Source organism: Bos indicus x Bos taurus, chromosome 22 (assembly GCF_003369695.1).
Source record: "Bos indicus x Bos taurus breed Angus x Brahman F1 hybrid chromosome 22, Bos_hybrid_MaternalHap_v2.0, whole genome shotgun sequence".
NCBI lineage: Eukaryota > Metazoa > Chordata > Mammalia > Artiodactyla > Bovidae > Bos > Bos indicus x Bos taurus.
This window is the reverse complement of record NC_040097.1, coordinates 23578871-23604762: the sequence shown is the minus strand read 5'-3', so window position 1 is coordinate 23604762 and position 25892 is coordinate 23578871. Positions and strand designations below refer to the sequence as shown.

At 43.4% G+C, this 25892-nt stretch overlaps 1 protein-coding gene across 4 annotated transcripts in view; it reads left to right on the top strand.

Moving 5' to 3' along the window:
* Nucleotides 1-25892, top strand: part of PRICKLE2 (prickle planar cell polarity protein 2) — a 342796-nt gene that overhangs the window by 204205 nt on the left and 112699 nt on the right. The window contains exon 1 of one of the 4 annotated variants that reach the window (XM_027523820.1): nt 14755-15299. The exons of the other annotated variants lie outside the window; for them this stretch is intronic. The gene's annotated coding sequence lies outside the window, so the exon portion shown is untranslated. Of the gene's footprint in view, nt 1-14754; nt 15300-25892 lie in introns of those variants that run through there. 4 annotated transcript variants of the gene reach the window in all.

The window sequence follows — 25892 nt, the reverse complement described above, 5'->3', positions numbered from 1 at the left end:
GATTGAAGGCAGGAGGAGAAGGGGACAACAGAGGATGAGATGGTTGGATGGCATTACTGACTTAATGGACATGAGTTTGAGTAAATTCTGGGAGTTGGTGATGGACAGGGAAGCCTGGCGTGCTGCAGTCCATGGGGTCGCAAAGAGTTGGACAGGACTGAGCAACTGAACTGAGCAGTTCCTAGCGATCACTTAGACCCCTGGATCTCATACTTACAGCCCACTTTCAGACTCCTTTGGAGGAGTCTGAAACACTGGGATGAACAGGCTCCATGTCCAGATTCAGCAGGTCTGGGTAGGGACTGACACTCTTCCTGGTCCATGAGTTCCCTGGGGAAGCTGGTACTGCTAGCCTGAGGTCACACTTTGAGAAGTGTGTCACACTTTGAGAAGGCCCAGTACTCCTGGTCTTCAAGCAGGAGATGGAGTTGACCAAGAAAGATGAATAAAGTCTCTAGAAGCCCTAAGAAAGACTGAGCATCTACATGGCCCAGAAAGGGGTGGAATGAGTTCTCTGGAGTCTCAGAGTTTTGGAGTTGCTCTGTTTCCTCAATTAGAAGAGCATCCCTTGGAATTCCTCCAGACTCAGCTCCCTTAGCCTGAAAAGAGGCTCTAATTGTATGAAAAGTGTTCAGTACAGGGAGACCTGGTTTGATTGCACTTTGTTGGGCTTAGCAGATACTGTGTTTCTTACAAAGTGAAGGTTTGTGGGTACCCTGCCTTGCGCAAGTCTGTCATTTTTCCAACAGCATTTGCTCATTTCAGGTCTCTGTGTGTCACATTTTGGCAGTTCTCGCAACATTTCAGGCTTTTTCATTGTTATTACATCTGTTATGGTGATCTGTGATCAGTGATCTTTGATGTTACTGTAAAGGTTAGGATTCACTAAAGACCTGGATAATGGGTAGCATTTTTTGCAATAAATATTTTGAAGGTATATGCATTTTTTTAGACATACCATTGCATACTTAGTAGACTACAGTGTAGTGTGAACATAACTGTGCATTGAGAGACCAAAAAACTCATGTGACTTGCTTTGTTAGGATATCCACTCTGTTGCAGCAGTCTGGAATGGAGCCTGCAGCAGTGTCATGAAGAGAGGCTGTAGCTCACTAATCCAGTGTTCATGACATTTGTGAGAAGCACAGGAACTTGTCCATTAGTCCTGGAGTACCTTGTTTCTCCAGCCGCTCCCCTTGACCTGTCACTTTCTTAGTGGTATAATTGCATGCTCCCATACCTGGCCACACCCAGGGCCCATTATATTTAGATCACCCCAAACCTAGGATGCATAGAATGAGAAGAGTTAGATGAAGGCTGGCAGTTACTAGTGATTTTGATTTCAATAAGCTTCAGTTTCTTTATCTGTGGTAAAGGAATCTTGATATAACTTTGAAGGGTTGTCAGGAGGGTTCAGTGAGATGATGTGTGTGTGTGTAGTAAGTGTTACCTATAAATCTGGCTTATAGTCCCTCCACTAATGCTGAGAGCCATCACCTTGGATATCCCAAAGGACTTCTGACCTTTGGAGTGTCTGTGGGTACCACCTGGTACCTTTGATTCGGCTTTGTCAGAGCATCCCTCCAAGAGGGATCCCCGTTTTCTCGGGGCAGCTGTCTCCGTCTAATCACTGACCATGACCTTCTTTCATTCTTCATGTTTCTGATTGCCAGTAATAAAGCTCTCCTCCTTGCCACTAGCTGAACCCCTCTTCTCTGCTTCTTTCTGCATGGGCTCCTAGCAGCCCTTCCTTCCACAACTGCCCCAGCTGTGAAGAGCTAAGCACCAAAGACTCTGCCAGCCTTGGCCCCAGCAGGGCTCCACGCATGCCATTTAAGGGAAGAGGAATGTGGCTCCTGCCAGATGAGTCAGGGGCTGCTACCGCAGAGCAGGGGTGCTAAATAATTCACCACAGCAGCCTGCTCTGACATCCATCTGGGCCTGTCCCCTTGTGACCCTGGAGACGCACCAGCAGGGTTCCTGCTTACACTGGTGTCCCAGAGAGCAGGCAGAATAAACAAAGCAGCAGGCAAACTGCCCTGGCCGTCAGTGGCTCTGCGGGCCTCAGAGTCAGGGAAGAGGGCAGGCAGGGTTGGGGGAGTGCTGATCTGAGGGTGCTGACGGCCACTCCAGTCAGAGGGCTTGGGATGGTGCCTCACTGTCCTGACTCTAGTACGTTTGCACTCAGACTCCGTTAATGTTTTTTAAGAACCTGCTCTGTGCTTGGTAATTTTGCCTGTATTATCTCGTGTAATCCAGAAAGTTCCTTGAGGCAGCAACTATCAGATGAAGCTCATGAGAAAAAGCTAGTAATAAGGTGCAGAGTCAGGGTTTGACCTTGGACATACCCCACCTATCACTCAGAGGTTCCTGGCCATCAGGGACATTTCTCTCTCCTCCAGACAGTGATTCTCCTGGAGTTTAGACTCCCACATGTTAGGCCAAACATTACCCATTTCTCTGAAGTGACTCAGGTTATGGTGGATAAGTAAACCTCTACCATTGCTCGTTTTGGCTGGAAATTCGAGTTCAGGTGTATTTTGTGTGTTTGTTTTTGTAGTTTGAACTTAGTGTTGGCTTGGTCCTCTGCTGGCTAGGAGATGGTGTTCACGGTTGAGGGCCTTGTCCTATGAACTTCCTCTCTGAGAGAATGTGAGGGTCTTCAGGCAAGGTTCCCAGGTTCTCCTCCAGGGCCTCATTGAGCCTGGAGAATAGTGGAGGAATGGGAGCACAGGCCTGGAGGAGTAGAATGATGAATTGGAACAGAACCAGATGCTGGTGAGGCTTTTTCTCAGCTCAGCATGTCAGGAAGACTTGGTTCTGCAACTCTAAGAAGGTAATTTTGCATAATACATCACACGAAAAATCTACCTTCCTAGCCACTCTCATTAAATGCACAGTTCACCTCAGTGTGATAGCTGGGCAGGTCTCCGATTTCTGTTTTACAGTTGATAATATTAGTACCTAACACTTACCGAGTGTTCCTGGTGTGTCTGAAGCAGTGCAGAATGCCTTGCAAAGATTGTTTGAACTCCTATAACAAGAAAAGAGATTACAATCAGTTCTCACCATTTATTCACATTTTTCCAAGAAGGCTTCTAAAGAACCGAGAGTTTAAGTAATTTCCCAGTGGCGTATAGACCACAAGAGCCAGAGCCCAGAATCAAACACAGACTTCCTGATTCCATTTCCAGGACTAGTCCCATTATAGTTGGACTTTGTTTCAAACCAAGATAAATTAGATGCCCTTTATGGCGAGCTATTTATAGATGTTAAAGAATATTTAAGATGAAAAGGAGCAAGGGTGGAATCCAGCACAGAGGGTTGAGAGATATGCATGCCACATCTACAGTTCTCAGCCTTTCATCTCCATCAATCATCTGCCTGACAACAGTCACAGGTGTGACAGTCTCCCAGGGCTGTGATCAGCTTCTGAGGAAACTACAAAAAAAAAAAAAAAAATGTTATATGGAAATATAAGACTGTGGTTATCCATAATTGTCACAACCATGAATGAATCATCAGCTGTGGCAATTTACAGTCGGCCATGTCATGGCTCAGTGGTAAAGAATCCACCTGCCAATGCAGGAGATGTGGGTTTGACCCCTGGTTGGGGAAAATTCCCTGGAGGAGGACATGGCAATCCACTCCAGTGTTCTTACTTGGGAAATCCCATGACATAGCAGCCTGGCAGGCTATAGCCCATGGGATTGTAAAGAGTTGGACATGGCTGAATGACTGAACAACAGCATGACATGCATAAGACAGGCTGCTGGTCATAGGTATTCCATTCATTCAACCTGTATTTACTGAGGGCCTACTATGTGTCAGGCACTGTTCCAGACTCTGCTGTTAGGGCACTGAGCAAAAATGACAAAACTCTGTCTCCACCCTGCACCCCACCCCGCCCCACCCCTGCAGCATGGAGCTTACATTCTAGGGCTTGGTAGGGAATCAGACCATATAGCAATATACACAAGTAAAATGTGTAGTGATTTCAAGTGTTAAGTGCTGGAAATTAACTTCAGAATGGCAGTGTGAGGAGTATGGCAGACCCTTTAAATTGATCAAAGAAATGGTTGTTTGCCGTAAATTATTTGTTTTTTAAAAAACACAGAAAAACAAGCATTTATGGTTTTGAAAAATTGTTCCAAGTGTATGCAGCAAATGGAGAAACAACTATTCAAAAAAATCTATTAAATCTTGATAAGAACAGAGAGTGTGTGACATGTGAGCCTTGACCCTTTCATCTCCCCTGTTCTCCCCGGCACAGATCAGTGTGATGGAAACTCTGCTCTGAAAATAATGCAGCCAGGAAGGTGGGACTCCATCTCCCCTAAATTCCAGTGAGAGGGAAAACCTCAAAAACTGGCAGCACCGCGCTCCTGCACAGGAGCCCTGCTTTAGTCAGATCAGATTGTGGAGCACTTTATGCCTCAGGGTATTGCTGAAGACAATAGAACAATCAGAGAGCAGTTAGCGGAGACTAATAGCTGGGTGTGATACCAATAAATACAGACCAGAGGCAGGTGCTCAGGGAAACTGTGCTCATGCCCTCTGAGGAGCAACATCAGAGGCTGTACACTGCAGGGAAACATACTTCACTCAACTTGACTAGCCAGTCACTAGACAAATAAGCAAATAGCAACAAGGTCCTGGAAAAAGGGAGAGGGAGTTAGTGTTCAGAGTTGCTCCAGTGTATTATCTAAAATGTTCAGCTCTCAAAAACATATCATGAGTCATCCATAGAAACATAAAGTGTGATCCATAGACAGGAGAAAAAGAAGGCAAAAGAAACTGTCTGTGAGGGGATATAAATGCCAGATTTACCAAAGACTTCAAAGCAGCTATTAAAATATGTTCAAAGAACTATAAGAAACTATATCTAAAGAATTAAAGGCAAGCATGGTTACAGTGTCTCATCAAATAGAGAATATCAGTAAAGAGGAGTTTTAAAAGAATTATTTTAAAATGGAAATTTTTAAAGAGTATAATAACAGAAATGAAAAATTCACTAGCAGATTTAATGTGGAGAGAGAATCTGCAAACTTGAAGATGAATCAGTAAAAAGATTATTCTGTCTGTAGGGTAGGGAGAAAAGAAGAAAAGAATGAGGGGGAAAAAGCAGAATCTTTGAGAAATGCTACATACCCTTTAAGTATACTGACATATGCATAGTGGAACCAGTAAAGGAGGGAACGGAGAAACAATTATTTCAAGAAATAATAGTGGAAAACTTCCCAAATCTGATGCAAAAATATTAGTCCATACATCCAGGAAGCTAATGCACTCCAAGTAAATAAATCAAAAGACAGCCTCACTGATACCATCTTAGTAAAAATATTGAAAAGTGAAAAGAAAATCTTGAAAGCAATAGGGAAAAAACAGCCAGTCACATTCAGGGGAACCCCAGTAGGATTAACAGCTTATTTTGCAATCTTGACAAAGACACTAGTAATAGTTCCTGAAAAGGTTAAACAGAATTACCTACCACATGACCCAGCAACTCTGTTCCTAAATACATACCCAAGAAAAATGAAAACATAATCACAAAAACTTGGACACAAATGTTCATGATCGCATTATTGATATTCATCAGTATCATAGAAACATCCCAGTGTCCATCAGTTGATGAATGGATGAATAAAATGTATGTTCATACAATGGAATATTATTCATTCATAGAAAAGGAAGGAGGCTCTGGTTTAAGCTGCAACATGGATGAACCTTGAAAATATCACACTAAATGAAAGAAGCCAGTTACAAAAGGTCACATATGATTCCATTTATATGAAATGTTCGGAATAGTTAAATTTCTAGAGACAGAGGTAGATTAGTGTTTGCCTTGGCCTAGGACTGTGGGGGCACATGGGGAGTGATGCTACTTGCCAAGAGGTTTCTTTCATGGTTGGGAAAATCTAGAATTGTATTCTGATAAGGGTTGCACAGCTCTGTGAATATACTAAAACTTACTGAACTGTGTACTTTAAATGAGTGAACTCTGTGGTTTATAAATTATCTCAATTTAAAAATTGCTTATAAGATTGCTAGGTGCTATGGAGAAACATAAAGCAAGGAAAAGGTTTGGTAGTATTAGGAAGGTGGGAGGGGGGACAGTCACCGGCAGAATAGGGAGCCCTCACTGAGATGACATTTTTAAGACTTGAAAAGACAAGAGATGGGCCAGGGTACCATCTGCAAGAAGAATATTTCAGGCAGAGGGAAGAGCAAGTGCAAAGACTGCTAGGCAGGCATATGCCTGGTATGTTTGGGCACTGGTGTTTGAATGACAGCAGGGCGGAGAGTAGCCAGAGGAGGTGTCAGAGAAATCACGGGGCAGAGATCTCAGGGGCCTCATTCTGAGAAGAGCGGCGTTGATGGGTTTTGAGTGGAAGTGTAACATGCTCTCATGTTTGTTTTCAGAGAAACACTGTGGTCACGGTTTTGTGCATAGACTGAAGGGGCAAAAGTAGAGAGGAGAGTTGATGGTGGCTCGCATCTCCATCCAGGAGAAAGGTGGTAGTGGCTTGGAGCAGGGTGAGAAGAGTGGAAGTGGTGGAGTGATGTTACATTCTGCCTATGTTTTGAAGGTCGAGCCATCAGGACTAGTCAAAGGTTATAATATATTGAGTTTCAGGGGTCAGATAGTAAATATGTCAGGCTTTGCTGGCCAGTCTCTGTTGCAACTACTAAGTTCTGTGGAAGCATGAATGTAGCTGTAGATGATAAATAAATAAATGGGTAACATTATGTTCCAATCGAATGCTGTTTGCAAAAACATGAAACATCCACTTGGCTAGTGGGATGTGGTTTGCCAACTCCTGGATGAGGTGTCAAGGGCAAGAGGAAGAACAGAGTGAAGGGTGACTCGAAGGTGTTTTCTTTTTAACCAGGAAAGATGCAGTTGCCATTCACTGAGATAGTGAATACTGCAGATGGGCAGATTTGCTGGTGGGGGAGGAGGGTGGTATTAAGAGCCGATATCTGGACTTGTTAAATGTGAGAAGCCTTTTAGACATCCAAGTGTAGATGTGACCTTGGCAGGTGGATCCATAATCCTTGTATTTGTGGAATAAGCATGGCCTGGAGTTGGCCATGGAGGTGGTGTTTAAGATCCTGGAGCAGTTGAAAGAAGTGAATGTAGATAGAAAAGAGAAGAGGTCTCAGGACTGAGCCCTGAGGTAATCCAGTGTTCAGCTGTCAGGGAGGTGAAGAAGAACAGCCAGAGGGTAGGAGTAAAACCCAGAGACTGTGACATCCTAGAGGCTAAACTAAGCAAGTCAGAGAGATTCACTCCATCTTTTCCTTTCCCACTCACAAAATCGTGTTGGAATGCACATGAGCAGAGAGATGTTCTTACAGGAATAATCCAAAATCCCTCTAATTTCTAGAGGAGAAAAATCATTGTCAAACTTTATATTCATTCGGCAAATATGCATTAGCTATCAGGCCACTGGCCACTCTACTGGGTGCTCAGAATAAAATGGTGGGCCAGAAAAGGCAGGTCCCTGCTCTCAGCGATGTACAGTCTAGTTAGAGAGAGACACTAATGAAGTTATCATTAACATTGAACGTGGATGGACCAGAACTGCATCCACAGTTGTAGAATCTATGTAACAGGACACGGGTTCTAACGGAAAGGACACACATCTAAGACAGCAGTACTGTGAGTTTTGTACAGAGGAATTCATCTAATCTGGATGACCAGGGAACCGTCTACATTTTTTGTCTGTTTTTAATAGTAAGTTAATCCCAACGTATTGCACCCTTATTGGGACACAGCTGCTTTTTGAAAGGTTGGCTGAGAACCTTTGAATTAGAGGAAGAAATACGAACTTGATCATCAGACCCAGGACCAAGTCTTAGTTGTGGGTCCTTGTGTCATCCTTTTATCCCTTTTGAACCTCAGTGTCCTCATCTGTACAACAGAGGATAATCAGAGCTCTGATCTGGGATCAAATGAGAGACTGTGCAAAACGCCTGAGTTATAAATCCTTCCCAGTGCTTGCAAAAATCAGTATGTCAGTTTACACATCTGTGACCCTCTGTGTCCAGGATAATTTTCTCGACAGATCTCTGTTGCCAGTTTGGTATTTTATGAGGCAGAGTCATTTTTCAGTCTTTTCCAGGGCATCCTCCATTTTCCCAGCATTCTCTCCCAAAAGAAGGATACAGGAGCTTGAGTGCCTGCATTTAGAAAGTGCTGGAAAAGTGAAGCACCCTTGTGCAATTCTTGGCTGTTCTCCTGGCCCTTTACATAGAGAAAATTCAATTTCTTATTCTGCTGTTAAGTGAAAATTAGTAGTTACAAAAAGCTGCTGTAATAAGTGCAGCTTTCTTTATCTAAAACAAAAGTAATGTTTGCTAGCACACACTGTCACTTTAACAGTATTTTCATGGAAATGTGTGATGGTAAGCATGTTTAAATCATTGACGCAGTTTTTAATCTTTTGGGGGAAGGGAGCAGTCTTTCATTTTGATTTGCCCACACTTGCTTGTCCATATTTCTCCTTTTAATTAATGTAATTAAAAGAGGATAAAAGGCTATGTTGAAATTTTGTGCATTAGATTATTGGGATCAAGAATAATTAAAATGTATGAAATGTGGCTGGTTCCTGTGTGGTGGAAAAAAAAAAAAGGAAGGCATCTTTCTTTTTTGGATTTAAAGTGTGTCAGGTTATTTTTCACAAGATGCAGAATGTGTCTATGGTCTGAGACGCATTTATGATGATGGAACCTGGTATAAATGGGTGAGAAAAAAGGGGTGCTATCGAGGGGAGTAATTCTTACCTTTTTCATGAACAATTTTATCATTTACGGCTGCATTTCTTATTCTTGCTCCCTTCTGTGAAAACCCAGTGGGAAATAATAGTATATCCTGTTATATTGTTAGATGTGAAGTGCTTTACAAAGCCCTTCATACAAAGTAACTCATCTGTCTCCATTCTATAGATGGAGAAACTGAAACTTAGAAAAGGTGATTGGTTGTTAATTACCAAGGTCATGCAGCTAGGAGGTAATAGAGTTGGATTTAGCTTCAGGTCTTTTTGTTGGGCTCTTTCAAGGACAATGCCCGCCGCCTGTTGGAGGAGGCAGCTTACTATAAGTCTGAATTGGAAAAGTAGTTAGAATCTCTTGAGGAGAATCTGTTTCAGGTATTTCTATTTTATGAAGGAAGTTCCACCTTTGGGTGTCTTGTTTGCATTTACCTGCAGTAGAGAAACTCAAGTTGCTTTTTTATTTCTGTATGCTTACATGGGTTATATGTTGTTGCTTGGAAGTTAATAAAAATCTAAAATATTTTGTTTTCTCCCTGTTGGGGCAAAACAGATACAGTTTTGATCTCTCGTATTCATTTAGGACCATTAACAGTTCTTTGCTGTTAAACATACTTTTAATAAGACATCGTGGGTTTAGGAGATTGTGTTATTTTTTTTTAATGAATTTACATGGCAAAAATAAAATTTGACAGCTGTGTAGGCATTGGTAGGACTCCTCATAATCTGTTCTTTTCCTCTTTTTTCCGGGTATACAAGTCCCAGTCCCTTTGCAGTTGGGTGAGGTCATGGAACTTGTTTGACCAATAGAACTGATGTAATTCACCTCCAAGCTGAGGCACCTAAGAGCATCTCCAATTGTCTCTTCTTCTTTTGCTGCAACCTAGAAATTATGTGTTGAGATCACAGATACACAGGAAAGAAGCAGACTGAATCCCCAAGTCGCTGCTTGGAATGGAGGTGCCTGGAGAGGCTCTGGGCCTCCAACCAACTTTGAGTGAAAAATCAATTTTCTTTGTGTTAAATAACTGAGATCTATGATTGTTACTGCATAATAGCCTAGCCTATCCCAACTAATGTAACAATTTTTGGTCAACCTCCTCTTCTTCATTTTGAAAAATTTACTGGATTTTGAAATCTAAATGTCAGAGAACCAATCTTGAGTAGATTATTTAAAGCTATGTAAAACAATCTCTCTCTCTTTATATATAGTGTATATATACACTATACACATACATATATAAAGTTTTAAAAAAGTCTTTAAAAATATATAATAAAATATGTATTATATACTTAAAATTTATAATATAAATAAGTTGTATATACAAAATTATATAACTTGTAAGTTTTAAAGAATAATAAAATATATATTATATACTTAAAGTTTGTACTACAAATAAGCTTTATATATGAAGTTATATAAATTACAAGTTATAGTAAGTTTTAAATAATACATTCTTTTAAAATATATAATATAATGTATTTATGGTATGTGTATATATATTAACTATGTATACATACCATTTTTAATAAAATTAAACTTAAATGAATTTAAGACCATTATTAGATAAGTGTTTTGAAACTTGGTAATATCCCTTATAGTAGTTAAGATTTCACAATTTCACGGCCAGAGGTATTAGTGTAAACTAACCAGGTCCGGGGCTGTCTTGATCTCTGTAAAGTGCTCCTAAGAGCAAAAACACTGCTGTTGTTCTGAGTAACCCAGGCCAGTTCATATCATCTTCAGATTCAAGCATCTTCCTTAGATCCAAGTGAAATCCCTCTTTAGTTCATTGAAAATCCATTCCTCCTTATTTTACATCTATGGAGATGGAGATAAAAAATTGTTCATTATGACTGTCCTCATTAAAGCCCTTCATCTCAGAGGCCACAGCCCTTGTCATCACTTACCCTTCTCTCCTGCGAGATAACCAGCCATGATTCGATTACCCTTTCCCCATAATCCTCTAACAAGATTTTGACTAATGCTGGTGGAATGGAAAGATGATTTGATTTTTCTCGCATGTGTGAAGCGGTCTCTTTGTCATAACCTGCCAGTGTCCTGCTGGTGCTTCTGCAGGGGAGTTTTCTTCTGCTCTGTGCGAGCACTTTTCCCTTAGGTCTGTACCCTTGCCCCATCTGCAACACCCTCTCTACCAGCTAAAATTTGACCATGACACTTTTAGCACTCTTCATTTAGGACTTCTGGATTTTGTGTCATGCTTATTAGTAAGACCTTTCCCCTATAACCTTGGTTTTTCACCCTGCCCCCCGCCCGCCACCTCAATTTTTTTTTTTTTGACCTTCATGATTCAGATCACATTCTTCTTGATTCCTGATGACTTCAGCCTCAATCAACCTTGGCTTCTTTGTCTCTCTTCTTGTATACTATATGCAATTATGGTCATTTGTGTAAAAATAATACTGTGCTATCTCAGTAGAAGGTGTTGAAGGTCTCATGTGTGTTGCCAGTTCTCCCCTCCCCCACCCCCAAGAAGTTCGCTGTCATGAACCTGCGATTTCACTCTGTTGTGTCAAAACAGGATGAGCTTCATCCCTATTTACCAGGCCTCTAAATTTCCAAAATAGTTGTTGCCTCACCTTGTCCAATTCCTAATGGCATATTTTCCAAAAATCCAGAATAGGATAATATTGTCCAGGATGAAAATAATTGTCACAAGGAATTATTGATCCCTGTTTTGTGATTTCAGCCATCTTATGCAAGGGTAATGCACAGCCCTCCAGCTCCCCACCTCTGAGCTGCACTCACAGAGCACACCCTGTCAGAGGGACATTAGCCACGTAATTTTGCACCACCACCCTCTCCTGACTGCAATTAGACCTTCAGGAACTCTGCAGTCGCCTATCATAACATGCATCACACTCTAATTGCTTGCTTAATTGTCTTCCCCTCTGACTTCTTAGCTTTTTAAAGGCAGAGCCCATGTCTTTCTTGGTCACCATGATGTCCCTAAGGCCTAGCACACGGACTGACAAACAGGAGCTCATTTAATAAGTGGATGGTTCCATGAATGAATGGATGAAGAACCCAATGCTTGCCAGAAACACAGTTGTCTGTCTCTGTTGTGTAGACTCAGAGGAAGGAGACCCCTGGGGCTTCTTGGTTATTCTCCCTGCTTTCTTTCCAGTTTCATAGCAGTTGAAAAGTATCTGTGTTGCTTCATGGAGGAAGACTGTGTCAGCAGCTCACTTAGGTGAAACTTTTGAGTGGTGCCCTAGGAATGGGGAAGATTTGGCTGTTTTCTGTTTACCCACTTTCTCCTGCCTTTTGAAGTTTGGTCATTAACAAGTAGTGCCAAAATGAATAGTAACTGAAGGGCCATCACTTCCACGACCAACAGCTAACATTTATTGAATGTTTGCTGGGTGCTAGGTCCAGTGCTAAGGACTTCACACTGAGGATTATTTGCTCCTCAAAACAGTTCTGCAAGCATAAGCTCCTCTTGTTTTAGATAAGAATATAAGGTCCCCAATCAGAGAGCGAATGTTAGAGCCAAGGTCTGACCACAGGCACTCCATTCCAGACCCCTTGTCACATCCTTACCTCTTATGAAATGGATGGTCACATGCCAGATTTATTCCAGGTGAAGATCAATCACTTTTCACACTTTCTGCTCTGCATTCCTCTTCATTGCTTCCCTGTCCATCACTTGTGAATTGCTTCTCGTGATTCTCCTATGATCTTGACAATAATAAGTACATCAAAGAGGCTCATCTTCAGATGAAGAAACTGGGGCACAGAAAGCTGAAGCTACTTGCCCATGATCACACTGGAGTAGGGTGTCACTGCTTCCACTTGGCCATTGGTGGCCCCAAGCTGGTCTGTTTGATCATCTCAAAGGATATTGAGAAGCAAATGCTTCCCCACGTCCTCTGAGTTCTGTGTGATGGAGACCTGAAGCAGAGTCTGACTCATTGGCTTGTATTCAGTTTCTATTAGTAAAAAGTTTTTCCAGGTCCCACAATTTTCACCATGAAAGGTTTTCTGTGAAGCAGAGAGAAGCAATTTGAAATAAGTTATTAAGCATTATTAATACAATTATGTATAACAAAAGACACAATTTAACTTCCTCATATCCGACAAAGAGATTCATTTGAAGCTTCAGGAACTCCAGCTGGAAGGGCAGAGCTCATGGGGGGGGGTTCTCCAGGCAGGGGCGTGGAGAGTGTGGGCAAGGAGCTGTGCTGGCTGCTTTGTCCACAGGGACGCTTCTGCATCATGGAATACACCTCTCCCTAGCTCCTCCCTCTCCTCCACCTGAGGACCCCACAGTGCATCCCATTGCAGGCACAGAGTCCAGCTTACTGCCTAGACAGCACTGAAAGAACAATTGATTTTAAACAATAAAAGAGGACTAGGGATACTCGGAGAAGAGATACAATGGCCAGCCCAGTGGAAGGAAAAGCTTAGTGCTTGTTTTTTTTTTTTTTTTTTTTTTTTTACTTTACCCAAAATATCAGAAATAACTGTTACTTACTGTTGTGCTTGGTCACTCAGTCATGTCCATCTCCTTGCAACCCCATGAACTAGAACCTGCCAGGCTTCTCTGTCCATGGGGTTTTTCAGGCAAGAATACTGAAGTGAGTTGCCATTTCCTTCTCCATATTTAGACTTCCCTGGTCACTCAGCTGTTAAAGAATCCACCTGCAATGCAGGAGACCCTGGTTAGATTCCTGGGTTGGGAAATCCCCTGGAGAAGGGAACAGCTACCCACTCATGTAGTCTTGCCTGGAGAATTCCATGCACAAAGGAGCCTGGCAGGCTACAGTCCATGGGGTCACAAAGAGTCGGACACAACTGAGAGACTTTCACTTTACTTCTCCATATTTACCGTTGCTGGTAATTGTGTTAGTCCTTGCCACATTTCCACTCAGTATTTTTACTTTATTGAATTAGAGCAAACATGTACCTATACCCATACATACACTATTCACATACATACTATAAAGTTTTAAAAAACATATTCATGGCACAGCGTAGGTACTCAGAAAATATTTATTGAATAAAAGGATGGTACAGATGAAGAAACTGTAGACCCTAAGTGTGGAAGCAAAGTCTAGCAGGAAGCAAAGTCAGGATTTAAACCCAGGGCTATCCAATACTATAAAATTCTTTCTTCCTGACTGTTTAGATAGGCCTCTTTGTTGGTACAAAAAGATGGAGATTGAAGACCCAAAGGTCTTTAACAGAGCTGTAGACTAAAGTCCAGGAAATGTGTATTCTGGCCCATCCTTGCTGGAATCCCTCTGTGGCCCTGGAAAAGCTGCTTCTCCATCCAGAACCTCACTTTCCTAGTGTGAAAAGTGGAGAGATGAAAGTTGTGCTTTCTGAGGTTCCAGCGGCCCTCAGAAGCGTCTGGGAAGCTTTCTGGTTTGTCATCTCCCATACTTACTTGGCGCTGGGGTCAGGCTTGACAGAGTGGCCAGTCCAACAGCCAGGCACTTGAGGAAAGCAGTCATTTGTGTTTTATCTCAAGGTGCACAAACATTCAAGGATGACATAGCCCCAAGCCAGAAAATTCTCTGAAATGAAAGTTGGAGAGAGAAAAGAAAGAAAAAGAAAGTAGAGACAATTGGGGTTGGGGGAGAGCTCTGATTGCACCCTGCGTTGATGCAGCACATAATCTGAAACAGGCGCTCAGGTTCATAACTGTGCCCAGATCTGGTCCCTGGCACATAAGAGCACAGTCTTTAAAAAACAACAACAAAAAAAGGTGTGCATCTTTAAAGCCTCTCTTCTCCTATGTGATATTTTTTACCCCTTTGGAGGTTGTGTTGCTGGGGCGTTTGCATCCAGCAAAGGCTTTCTTCGTCCTTCCTGGCTTGGGGATTATTGATTTGGAAGGCGAGGCTAATTTACATGTAAATAAATCTCAGCGCTGGGCAGAGGGGACGGGACATCCAGATGCCATGACTGACTTGCTGACGTCACGGCTTCATTAGCATGCGGAGGATGCGAGCACTGCAACAGCGACTTTGGCACCACCAGCAGCTCCGCCGACAGTTATTAGTATTTCTCGGCGGAGCTGCACAGTTCCTGGTTCTGTGTCTTGAGCTCCGCGACCAGCTGACTGGTTGCCCCCAGGTCTGGCTCAGGATCAGCTGGTGACGCTGAAGCTGGGGTCTGTGACTTCCTGCAGATTGTCGTGAAGAAGGGGAGTTCATATGAAACCGGGGTTCTCGCGAAGGCGAACGGATCCGAAGGGAGAGAAGAAGTCACACTTTTTCCCCTGCCTGGTGGATCCCAGGAGGGTCTGAATCCAGCAGTGCTGTTTCTGTGAGCGAAGGAAGAGCAGCGCGGGCTCCGCTCCTGCTGCTGCTGGCCTCAGGAAGGGTCCTGATTTGGAAAAGGGTTTCCAGAAAAAGATGCTTTGGCTGCCTGCCGTCCTGCTTGCCTTCTTAGGAGCCAGACTCAGGGGAAAAGTGAATTGGGGCAATTGACAAGCTCAGAGGGTCTGGCGGAAGCTTCTATCCAGACTGGGAATTTAACTCTCCCTTGAGGTAGGTAAGAAATTTGTTGGAATTCACGAATTGAACAACAGTGTATTTTCTAGAAAGGATGAGAAGGCTAGATCTAGAGGCTTTGCATGGGGGGTGGGCAGGATATCAGGGCTCTGTTATCTTGGTGGCGAGGCTGTTTTCTGTGGTCCTCTGGCACCTCTGCCCTTATCATGCTTATTGGAAAACTCAGTTGCACAGTGACATTTCACAGTTCTAGGGAATCCTGAAGAATCACTTAAGTCTCAGTGCTTTAGAGGCAGCTTTTCTGTAAACGAAGTGCAGCTGTCCTTAAAAAAAATAATAATCCTAAAAGGGGAGAGGGTTTAAAAACCAAGCACACACCTGGCTGCGTGCTTGCATTTTGGCTCAGGATGTCAGAAACCATTAGAGGCTCTGGGAAATGAAGACTTAAGTGAGACTTCCAGGCGAAGAAATGGCGCTGGAATTATTTAGGTTTAATTTTAGCTAGTGCTTTCAGATTAGAAATGGTGACAGAGCTCCAGAATATGACCGCACAGCCCGGCTGAAACACATGACTCAGTGTGTTCTCTACATTGGGTTTCAGAGTGGAGTGTTCACAGTGAGCTCTCCTCAGCTCTCGGTTTCCCCAAAGCCAATCACAGCATCCTTCATCTGCCATGAAGGTCTTGGTGATGAAAGACAGATTTTTAATCCTATTTTTTTTGTTGTTGTTGTTATGTCATCTTAGAATGTGCTGAGGTCTGATGGGGCTTTTATGAGCCATAAATAATCCGGGCTGGGCCAGATCACAGGGGGATAAGTGGTCTGTACCAGCTGTGATGCCATCCGCTGGTCCAGGCGTGGCTCTTGTATAACTTCCCCATGTATGCGATTTCCCCGGAGAGTTCTGCTTCTAGTCAGCGCATCCATGGCCAGTCGGGGGAGGGCTCCAGTGTGCTATGACTCTGTAGACAAGGCCTGTCTTGTACCAGAGCTGCAGCTTGCAAGGCTGCAATTTGCTTTGCTTGAATATCTCTTCCCAGAGAGTGTTTTAAACCATCTCAGGGAGACTTAAACTAAATGAAGCAGCCTGGCCTCCTTGCTGGAGGCTGAATTGGCTACTCTAATCCCGTTTTCCAGAAGGCTTCCTGGCTGCTGATGGCTTTCACAGATGGGTCAGGATGAGTGTCCCCTTGGGCCCCAGAGCAAGTCACAACTTTTAACAGAATTACTGTATTTTGGAAATTTGGATTTTAATGCCTCCTTGAGCGCTTGTAAAGGTTTTGACTTTCCGTCAAATGTTCTTTCCCCTTGGAAATTCTTTCTCTCTTTTTTTTAAATGTGAAAATTAAAACATGTTGGCTCCATCAGACATTACAGCCTGTAAACAATCGTGGGGCCGCCAGAAATGGTAAAATAGCATTGTTTGAAATGGCAGGTTTGTAAAGGTTCACCATGCAACGTGGGGGGGTGGGGAGAGAAATATTGGAAGGAAGGTGCATTCACGGAAGCTGGAGGAATGAACAGGGAATTTCGCAGTTAGGCAGTAGGGTATGATGTTTATCATCAAGGACTCAGACTCTGGATTCAGAAAGAGGTCAAAATACTTGAGCTACCTTTCTGAATATTGTTTCCTGCTCATGTAATGAGAAGAGCAATAGAACCAACAGGCAGGTGTAAGGATGAGGTGACATAGGAAAGCACCTAGCACAGTGCTAGCTAGCTACATAGTAAATGTCCAGTGAAAGTTAGCTATTACTGTTGTTACTGTTGTCATCGTTAGCTTTTTATCATCATTTTAATAAGTGTAGTTGCTAAAAAAAAAGACAACCCACTGAAAAGACAGTATGCTCACATCCATTTGCATGCCGAGAGGTTCAGCCAGCAGCAAAGGTGCCATCTTCAATCACTGTAATGTCCCAAACCATTCCCACTCAAAGCCACTTCCCACCCTACTGACTGAGTTGACATAATAAAGTGTATTGTCTGTCTGCTGTATTTTGCAGAGCTAGAAGTGACCTGATGCTATGATGAAAATCATCTCATCTGCTGGGGCTCAGGCACCTTTAAAGAAGTTCTCTTGTTTGACTGCCGACAAGTCTCATGTAGACCATTACAGTATCCAAATTAGAATCTATGCACTTCTGGGTTTCTGTGCATATGTGTCTTCTGATCCAACATTGCATGTGTATGAGGCCTGCCTTTTCTTTCTTCTTTCTGTGCAGTGCAGAAACAAAGCATCAAAGGGAGGCCTTTGAATACATTCTTCACCTGATGAATGGCTCCTTGGAAGTTCCATGGCTTCATTTACGCCATCATATTGGTGACGTTAGCTTATGCATCGGCTGTTAAGGGAAAAGAATGGTACTGCCTACCCTACCTTCCTGTGACCTAGGCATCTGCCCTTGACTTGTGTCGATATACACCATCAATCTTTCCTAGATTTTTGCCCTTCCTCTGTCCTGCTGGTGAGCATACTTCAGTCATGCAGCTTGATAACTGTTTCTCCCTATTCTTTCAGCATCTTTCTTTTAAACGTAGATGAACTGGAACTCCAACGCAGAGGTCTGAAGGACAACTTACAAGTGACTCCTTTACAGTCAGAGGAGTCTGGCTTGAAGTTCTTTCTGCAGAAACTCAGACTTGGGAATTGATCACTCCAGTTGTGTCTTGCATAGAAAATCATAGTTCTCCCTTAATGATAGCCTCCCTCCATTGCCTCCTGATTGTATGTGTGATCTTAGGAGAGTAGCTTGAGCTTTCTGAACTTTGATTTCCTCATATAAAACTTAGGCATAAATTTCCCTGACTCAGTGGGACTCATGGGCTTGCTGGGGAATGGGGGCAGCACTGCCTTTGCCCAGTTCCTGGCTCCTATGAGGTACTCAACTTGCTTTCCTTCTGGGGCTGATGACTTTGACATTTCCCATTGAATCCGAACCTGTGAACCCCAGGGAGCAGTAGTTTTCATACTCATTCGACAGAGGAGATGGAAGGCCAGAGAGGGAACATCCCTTACCCTCAGTGACACAGCTGGTGACAAGCCCTGGTACCCAGTCTAGTGTTGCTTCTGCTACACGTGGATTGCAAAGGCGCTGAGTCTGAGCAGGGCTTTTTTCCTCCCTTACGTACTGCTGGTCTTGAATTAGCAGGAACCTCTCTCTTTAGAAGCCGGAAACATGATCTTCTCTCTTCTCTGTTGTTTTCCAACACCCAAGAGTGAAAATGCTCTGTCCGTCAGACAGTAATGCTAGGTGACATTTGGGTAAGGGCTTTTCTTTTGTGCTTGAAGACCTACTAAAACCTTTCTCTTTTCATACCCTCCTTGATTGTCATGCTTATAATAGGTCATTGCTGGTGACCATGAACTGTTGCCAGTTAAGGAGCTGGAGGTCTAGGCATTGGCAAAATCTGTTTCCCTCATTTATGCTCTTGGCTGACATTTGCCACTTTGCTGTTTTCCTCATCTGAAAAGATTGTTCATGAAATGTTCTCATTCTTATACATTGTCCATGTGTGTGTGTAGGATGTGTGTGGGGGTCGTGGTGGTGGGGGTGGTTTGGGTGTATTTGAATGAAGCAGGGGAGAAAATACTGGATAAGATGACATTGAGATTCCAGCATCATGAGTCTCCGAGCGTCTCCACTGGGGACCTGGCTAGTTGATTTTGGAGACTTGGCTTTCTTGTTTCTTTGGCACGCTGTTTGAGCAGTTCTTTGTTCAGAGTCTGAAATCCAGAAGCAATCTTCTTCCATTATTTCCCTGGGGACAAGGCAGAGGGAGAAAGAAGGTGGAAGGAAAGAAAAAAGGCAGGTTGTGGGGTAGGGGGGTGCTGTTGTTTGTGAAGACAGAGATTAGAGAGATTGGATGAAGGAGTCAGGAGGAAGGGAGAGCAGGAAGCAGCTGGGAGAATATCAGAGCAGTCTCCAAACCACCATGAATGTGCTAAGCCGAAGTTCCCTTTGGGTGACGTCACAGCCCAGAAGACAAGCGCCTGTGTTCCACTTCAGCTAGAAATGCCTGTCCCCATCTGTCCTACAGGATCCATGCTCGGTCTCTCTGTCGTGTCCGACGCTTTGGACTGTACTTCATCAGGCTCCTCTGTCCATGGGATTTTTTAGGCAAGAAAACTGAAGAGGGTTGCCATGTCCTCCTCCAGGGGATCTTCCCCACCCAGGGCTTGAAGCTGAATCTGCTGCATTTCCTGCCTTGCAGCTGGATTCTTTACCACTGAGCCATGGGGGAAACCCACAGAATCCGTAATGCAACCATTTGCCATGTTAGATTCTAAAACCCTATACGGGGCTCAGCACAGCAAGTGTTTTCCACCAGAGCACCATGGCCTATTTTTAAAAGTGCATTTATTCAAGAGAGCACAGTTTTTAGTACAGTACGAGCCAGCCAGCCTCCTTGGTGGGTGTGTAGCCTGTACTTCAGCACATATTTGGTTGTAAAGTCCATCAGGATCAAGTCAGTTGAACTGAAGACTCAAGTTTCATGAGAGCTGACATGGAAGAGAATGCAAAACACTGCCTGGAGCACAGAATCCAGAAGCATCACTGGTTGGAAGTGGAGACCTCAGGGGAGTCAGGACTGCTGGCCTTGTTGGAGAAAGCGTAACCAGAGTCGGTCACTCAGGACAGTGGGATGACCTCTAGGAAGAAGGGATAGTGGTGATTTCTGAGAACCCCTGTTCTTCCTGGTTCTGGCATTCGTGTATAAACCATCTTGGGGCACTGGAGGGAACCTGGGATGGGAGGCAGAGATGGAACCAAGGTGGGGCACCTTTTACAGTCAGCTCTGTGCCTGTCTCACGGTAGATGGGGATTTGAGTTGTCTCCATTTGTCTTGCACTGGGAGCACCACTGACTTCAGCTCCCCCACCCCTTCTTGGTTTTTAAATATCAAACCTTACAAATAGGATCCAGCCCCATCCAGGGTTAAAATTAACTGGGACAAGAATTCTTAGCATTTCATTTCAACTGGGCAGGATGCCATTTTTCCAGCTCTTTTCTTGGCATCCATTCATCAGTTTTGAGTCCTCAGAGATTCTTGTTCGTGAAAGTTCCAGGACTCAACTGAGAAACAGCTGTATTTTCTGTGGTCACCAGGTCAGATATTTTTCAGGGTAGCTGTTAGTATATATGTCAATGTATGTTATGGGTGTCTACGTGTCTGAAATAGTTTTGTGCTTGTGTGAATGTATGGCAAAGATGGTAGGTATCATAGGTTGAACACTTACCATATTCTAGTTGATGTGAAGGATGGTTTCCATACCTTGTTAATCCTTGCAGCAGTTACACAGCTAGATATTATTAATTCCATTTAGTAAGAGAGAAACCAAGGCTCCAAAAAGTTAAATAACTTGCCCTACTTTATGCAAAGAAGAAAGAATAAAGCTGGAATTCAAACCCAGGATGGTCATCGTCAAAGCCTGAATGAGGCCCACCATTCTGGGTCTCCTTACACTTTTTACTATAAAGTATTATGAATGTTTTTTCTTTGCCTTTTAAATCTTGTATCTGTGGAACCCTAACGTGAGAAATACCTCATTATGTAGCCATTGATTGATTTTTTTTAATTGGAATATCATTATTTTCCAACATTGTATTATTTTCTGCTGTACATTGAAGTGACTCAGCTAAATGTACACATGCGTCCCCTCCCTCCTAGACCTTTCTCCCATCCCACCCCTCTCCGTCATCACGGAGCACAGAGCTGAGCTTCCTGTGCTGTGCAGCAGCTTCCACTGGTAGCTATTTGACACATGTGGTGGATATATGTCAGTCTACTCTACCAGTGTGTCCCCCTCCCCCTTCCCCACTGTGTCCACGTCCATGCTCTATGCCTGCATCTGTTTCCAGGGTGGGAATAGAGACGCTATGTCTGCGTCTACCCTGGAAATAGACCCATCTGTACCATTTTTCTAGATTTCAGAAATCCTTTTGCTTGATCTTTTGATAAAATCGGCAATATCCAAGAGACTGTGTCAGGCACAAGACAGAACAGAGTGGCTTCTTCATCGCCAGCTCTGAATGTGGCTTTTAGAATGGAAGTGTGAGGTTTGTTGGGAAGTTGGTAAGACACACTCTGATGAGGAGTGAAAGCTCTGGGCAAATGGAAGCAGCCCTTCTGTTGGACTAAACAGAGTGTGGGCAGATCTGCTGCGAGCCTAGTTGAGTCCAAAGAGAGAGGCCAGGCTTGTGGGTTTTGGATCCCTTCATCGTGAGCTCTTCAGGTCCTAACTACAATGTGTGTTTCCCCTTTCTGAGCCTCAGTTCTTCTCTCCCTAAAATAAAGGCCCTGGATTAGGTGATCTGTAAATTGTCTTCTGGCACTGACCTTGATGAGTGTGAACTTTTAGAGGGAATTCAGCCCTGTCGGTGGAGGTGTGCGATTTGCTCCAGTGGCTGCTCTTGGGCAGAGAACTAAAAGGTCAGGTTTTATATCTGGCCCTGACCTCTGTGTGTTGTGAATATGCGCTGGAATATGAAAAGCAGTAGCCCTCCAGAGAGCCACTTGGAGCTTCCTGCAAAAGCCTCTGACCTTTGGATGTTTCAGATGTTTAGTTCGGTGGGGAGCGGGTGGGGGGGTGTCTGCATCCCTCGGTGCCGCTCGGTCACTCTCCGAAGCCCTTCGGGCTGTGTTCTGTACACGCATCCTCCTCAGTGCCTGAGCCCAGGACTCTCCAGTGCGTCGTACATGCACCTGGGGGTGTTGCTGATTCTGCACTTGTAGCCAGCTCTCTGGTGATGCCGGTGCTGCTGCTTCTCGGCCACCTGTGTCACAAGCACAGAGGACTCCACAGGAGAGGAGATTGGACTGCGTTCAGAAGGCCCAGGTTCGAGTCCCAGTTGTGTCATTGTTTATTGGATTGAACCTGAAAGAGATCACTTAGCTGCTCTGTGACTCAGTTTCTCCTTCTATGGAGTAATAAATAATTAATGACTAACAGTTAATTGCTTACTATGTGCCCAGCACCATGCTCACTATTTTTTAAGTCTTTAAAAAAATTTTTTTTTTATTAAAGCATGGGTTGCTCTGCAATGTTGTGTTTCTGCTGAACAGCAAAGTAAATCAGCTTTACATAAATCAGATACACACACATCCCCTGTTTGGGGGATTTTCTTTCACTTAGGTCACCGCAGAGCTCTGAGTGGAGTTCCCAGTGCTATACACTGCGGTACAGTTATCTGTTGTACACATAGTAGTGTATACATGTCAATCCCACTTTCCCAGTCCATCCCACCTCCCCTCTTCCCTCCTTGGTATCCATGCATTAGTTCTCTATGTCTGTGTCTCTATTTCTGCTTTGCAGATAAGTACATCTCTACCATTTTTCTAGATTCCACATATATGTGTTAATATATGGTATTTGTTTTTCTCTTTCTGACTTCATTCTGTGTGACAGTCTCTAAGTCCATCCGCATCTCTGCAGAGGCACAATTTTGTTCCTTTTTATGGCTCATGTTCACAATTTTATGTGTTATATCTTATGATAACCTTGTGAGATGGGGTCTGTTATACATTCTATAGATGCTAAGCACAGAGATGTTAAGTAACTTGCCTAATGTCACATAGCTAGTAAATGGCCAAGCTGAAATTTGAATTAAATCACTTGATTCTGAAGCTTCCACAACTTGTAGAAATGATAGGTGTGAACCATCTTGGAACTCACATGTGTTTTACAAACATACCATATGAATAAATACATTTATTTCTATGATCTGTATGTTTATAAACATTTAGGACACTTTGGTGATCTCTATATTTATAAGTGTTTAGGACACCTGAAATGGTAAGAAGTTGGTGGTTCCCAATTGAGACGGTATTGTTTTTAAGGGAAAAAAAGTCCTGTTTCATTTTATATTAATTCAAATCAAATGATTTGTGAAATTTTGAAAAGCACAGGTATTTATTGCTGTTGTCTTGGGTTGTTCAACTAGGAAATGAAAGTGTCAGCTAAGAGGAGTGGGAGGTTCTGGTTAGCTAAATTTCTGGCTGTTTAGAATTAGATCCCAGTTCATTTTCAATCTTGTTTTTGCAAATTTGGACAATATATCCAATTACTCTTCTGCCTTAATAGGAAGAGCACAGTTACCCAACTGTGTCTTGTGATTGAGGATATGGCAGCCATATAAGTTATTATCCTGAACACGAATTTCCTGCAAGTGGATTGATTGTGGGTTGATTGTGAACATCATCTGAGTTTGCTGTCTCCCCCCTTGCTGAACCCCAGGCTGTGATCTGGCAGGATAAACAGATGTCTGCTTTCTTCCTTTAAGGGGTGCCTCCTTATTATTCTTCTAGAAGCTTCTGTTTGAATGACAGAGGAAACCCTGAGTGGGGAAATGTATTCTTCCTTGCATATGTACCCGTGTTTGACCTGCATTCTCAATGTCCCAGCACACTAGGAGTTGGCACATGCCTGGCGTTTGCATATGTACCCGTGTTTGACCTGCATTCTCAATGTCCCAGCACACTAGGAGTTGGCACATGCCTGGCGCCTGCACACCTTTGTCCATTGTGGATCTCCCTGATGACACTCCGCACTCTTTGTCGAGCTCCAGCACAGCCTCAGACTACTCCTCACCCCAGGACTCAGGTAGCCTATATGGATCAGTTGTAGTTGCCCCCGAGAGATTGAACGTACATGCTATGTCTCCTCTTGGACACTGCCTGGAAGTTGATTCTTTCAGTTTGGTGAATAAATACCAACCACCTATTAATAACGCATCTGCCTGCAATGCAGGAGACCCAGGTTCGATCCCTGGGTCAGGAAGATCCCCTGGAGAAGGAAATGGCAACCCACTCTAGTACTCTTGCCTGGAAAATCCCATGGATGGAGGAGCCTGGTAGGCTACAGTCCATGATGTAGCAAAGAGTTGGACATTACTGAGTGACTTCACTTTCACTTTCTTTCACCTATTAATTCTTAGGCATGCTAAAAAGACATTTTATTTTCTACTTACTCTGTGTTGTTTTATTCTTCCTCCCCTAAAGTGGATGGACCTACAAGCTTATTGAAAGTTTCAGTTAGTTGAATTTTTAAAGTTTTAATAGAGTGTTTTTATTTCTCTGCGACTTACATCCTGTTGTTCTGATTAACATGGTGGCCATTCTTACGGCTCCTGTCACTTTTCATTACAAGTGATGTAGGCTCTTTATCCAGCTTTCCTGCTCTGATGGTCCCAGAAGAGTACCTGCTATCCAAGGGACTGTTTCCTGTAGGCAGCCTCTTGGCATCTCAGCCAGGGGCCAGGTGGCCAGCACACATGCAGAGGCTGCTGTTGGCTCACTGTGCTGCTGCCAGCTGATGTCCTCTCCTGACAGCTTAGCTCTCAGGATTCAGGAGTTCATGTAAATTACTGCCCAAGTCTCCTACTTGCATTTGAGGTCACATCGCAGAAGTCAGCTGGAGAGCCTGTCGGGACTAGAAGCTTGCCACCAATTGTGACAGTGGATCCCCCCCCTAGCCTAAGCCCCTCCCCCTGCTTCCTGTGCAGGTTGGGCCACCACACTGAAACACCTGGCTCATTAGGAAGCAGGGGGAAAACGTAGAGTGTAGAGCAGAGAATTCCCTTGTTCCTGTCTCAGCAGCAGGAGCTTGAGTTCTTGCTTGAATGGCTTCTGAAAGGTTGAAAAGCAGCCCTAATCACCGGGCTAGGTTTTGATCAGACTAGCTTGAACCTGCCTTCTGCTCATTTTGGCAGTTGGACTGCCTAACACCAGTGTGGTTAGCCCTTGCCATCCTTAAAAACGGCCTTCCAGCCTGTATCGTTGAATGCCTGAGATTCAGCATCCTACGTGGTCAGGATGATATCATGTGCTATTTTGAATTTTTAAAAGCAAACGTCGCAGAGAGTGAGAAACAGAACATCTGCAAAACATAAGGCAGTGTCTGTGGGCCTGCGGGGAATAGCAGAGAAGACCTTTTACACTTAGCCAGTTCTCTAAACCAGGTGTTTTTAACTTGAAATCCATGAGCACCAAAGGAACAGTAAAGACTGACAAACTTTATGAAATTAAATGCAGCATTTACTATGAATGTATGTATGTTCACCATTTTAAGGAAAAGGATCCCAGCTTTCATCAGACTCTTAAAGATGTTAAGTCACTTGAAAGTTAATAAGAAGTGCTGAATTGGATGGTAGATGGTTGTAAACTCACCCAGGAAACTCTCCTGAGGTTAACTGGGGACTGGAAAAAATCCCTCATGCCCTATACAAATATTTCACAGTTCTACAAAGCTCTCTGGAACTGGAAGGAGTGAATTACCTGGTTCTCTCCCATTTTATAGATGGGTAAATTGAGGTCTGGAATATCAGATGCCAAAGCCACAGGAGTACTTCTTTCTTCTGTGTTTCAGATACTTTTTATTATTAACTGAACAATTCCAGCAAGTTTTTGGAACATTTACTTTAGGTTAAACTACAGCTTTTCAGTCTTTCTGTATTCAAGGCATTCTTTCCGATTTTGGACATTTTGCAGTACACTTAGCCGAGTTACATTACATGGCAGTTACAGTATGATTCTTGGTCATTCTCAGGATATATTCTCTGCCCTAGCTTTCCTGTGTCTTCTTTAATCCCAGAAGAAGACAGTCTTTCTTTGATGTGGTTTTGATGATGT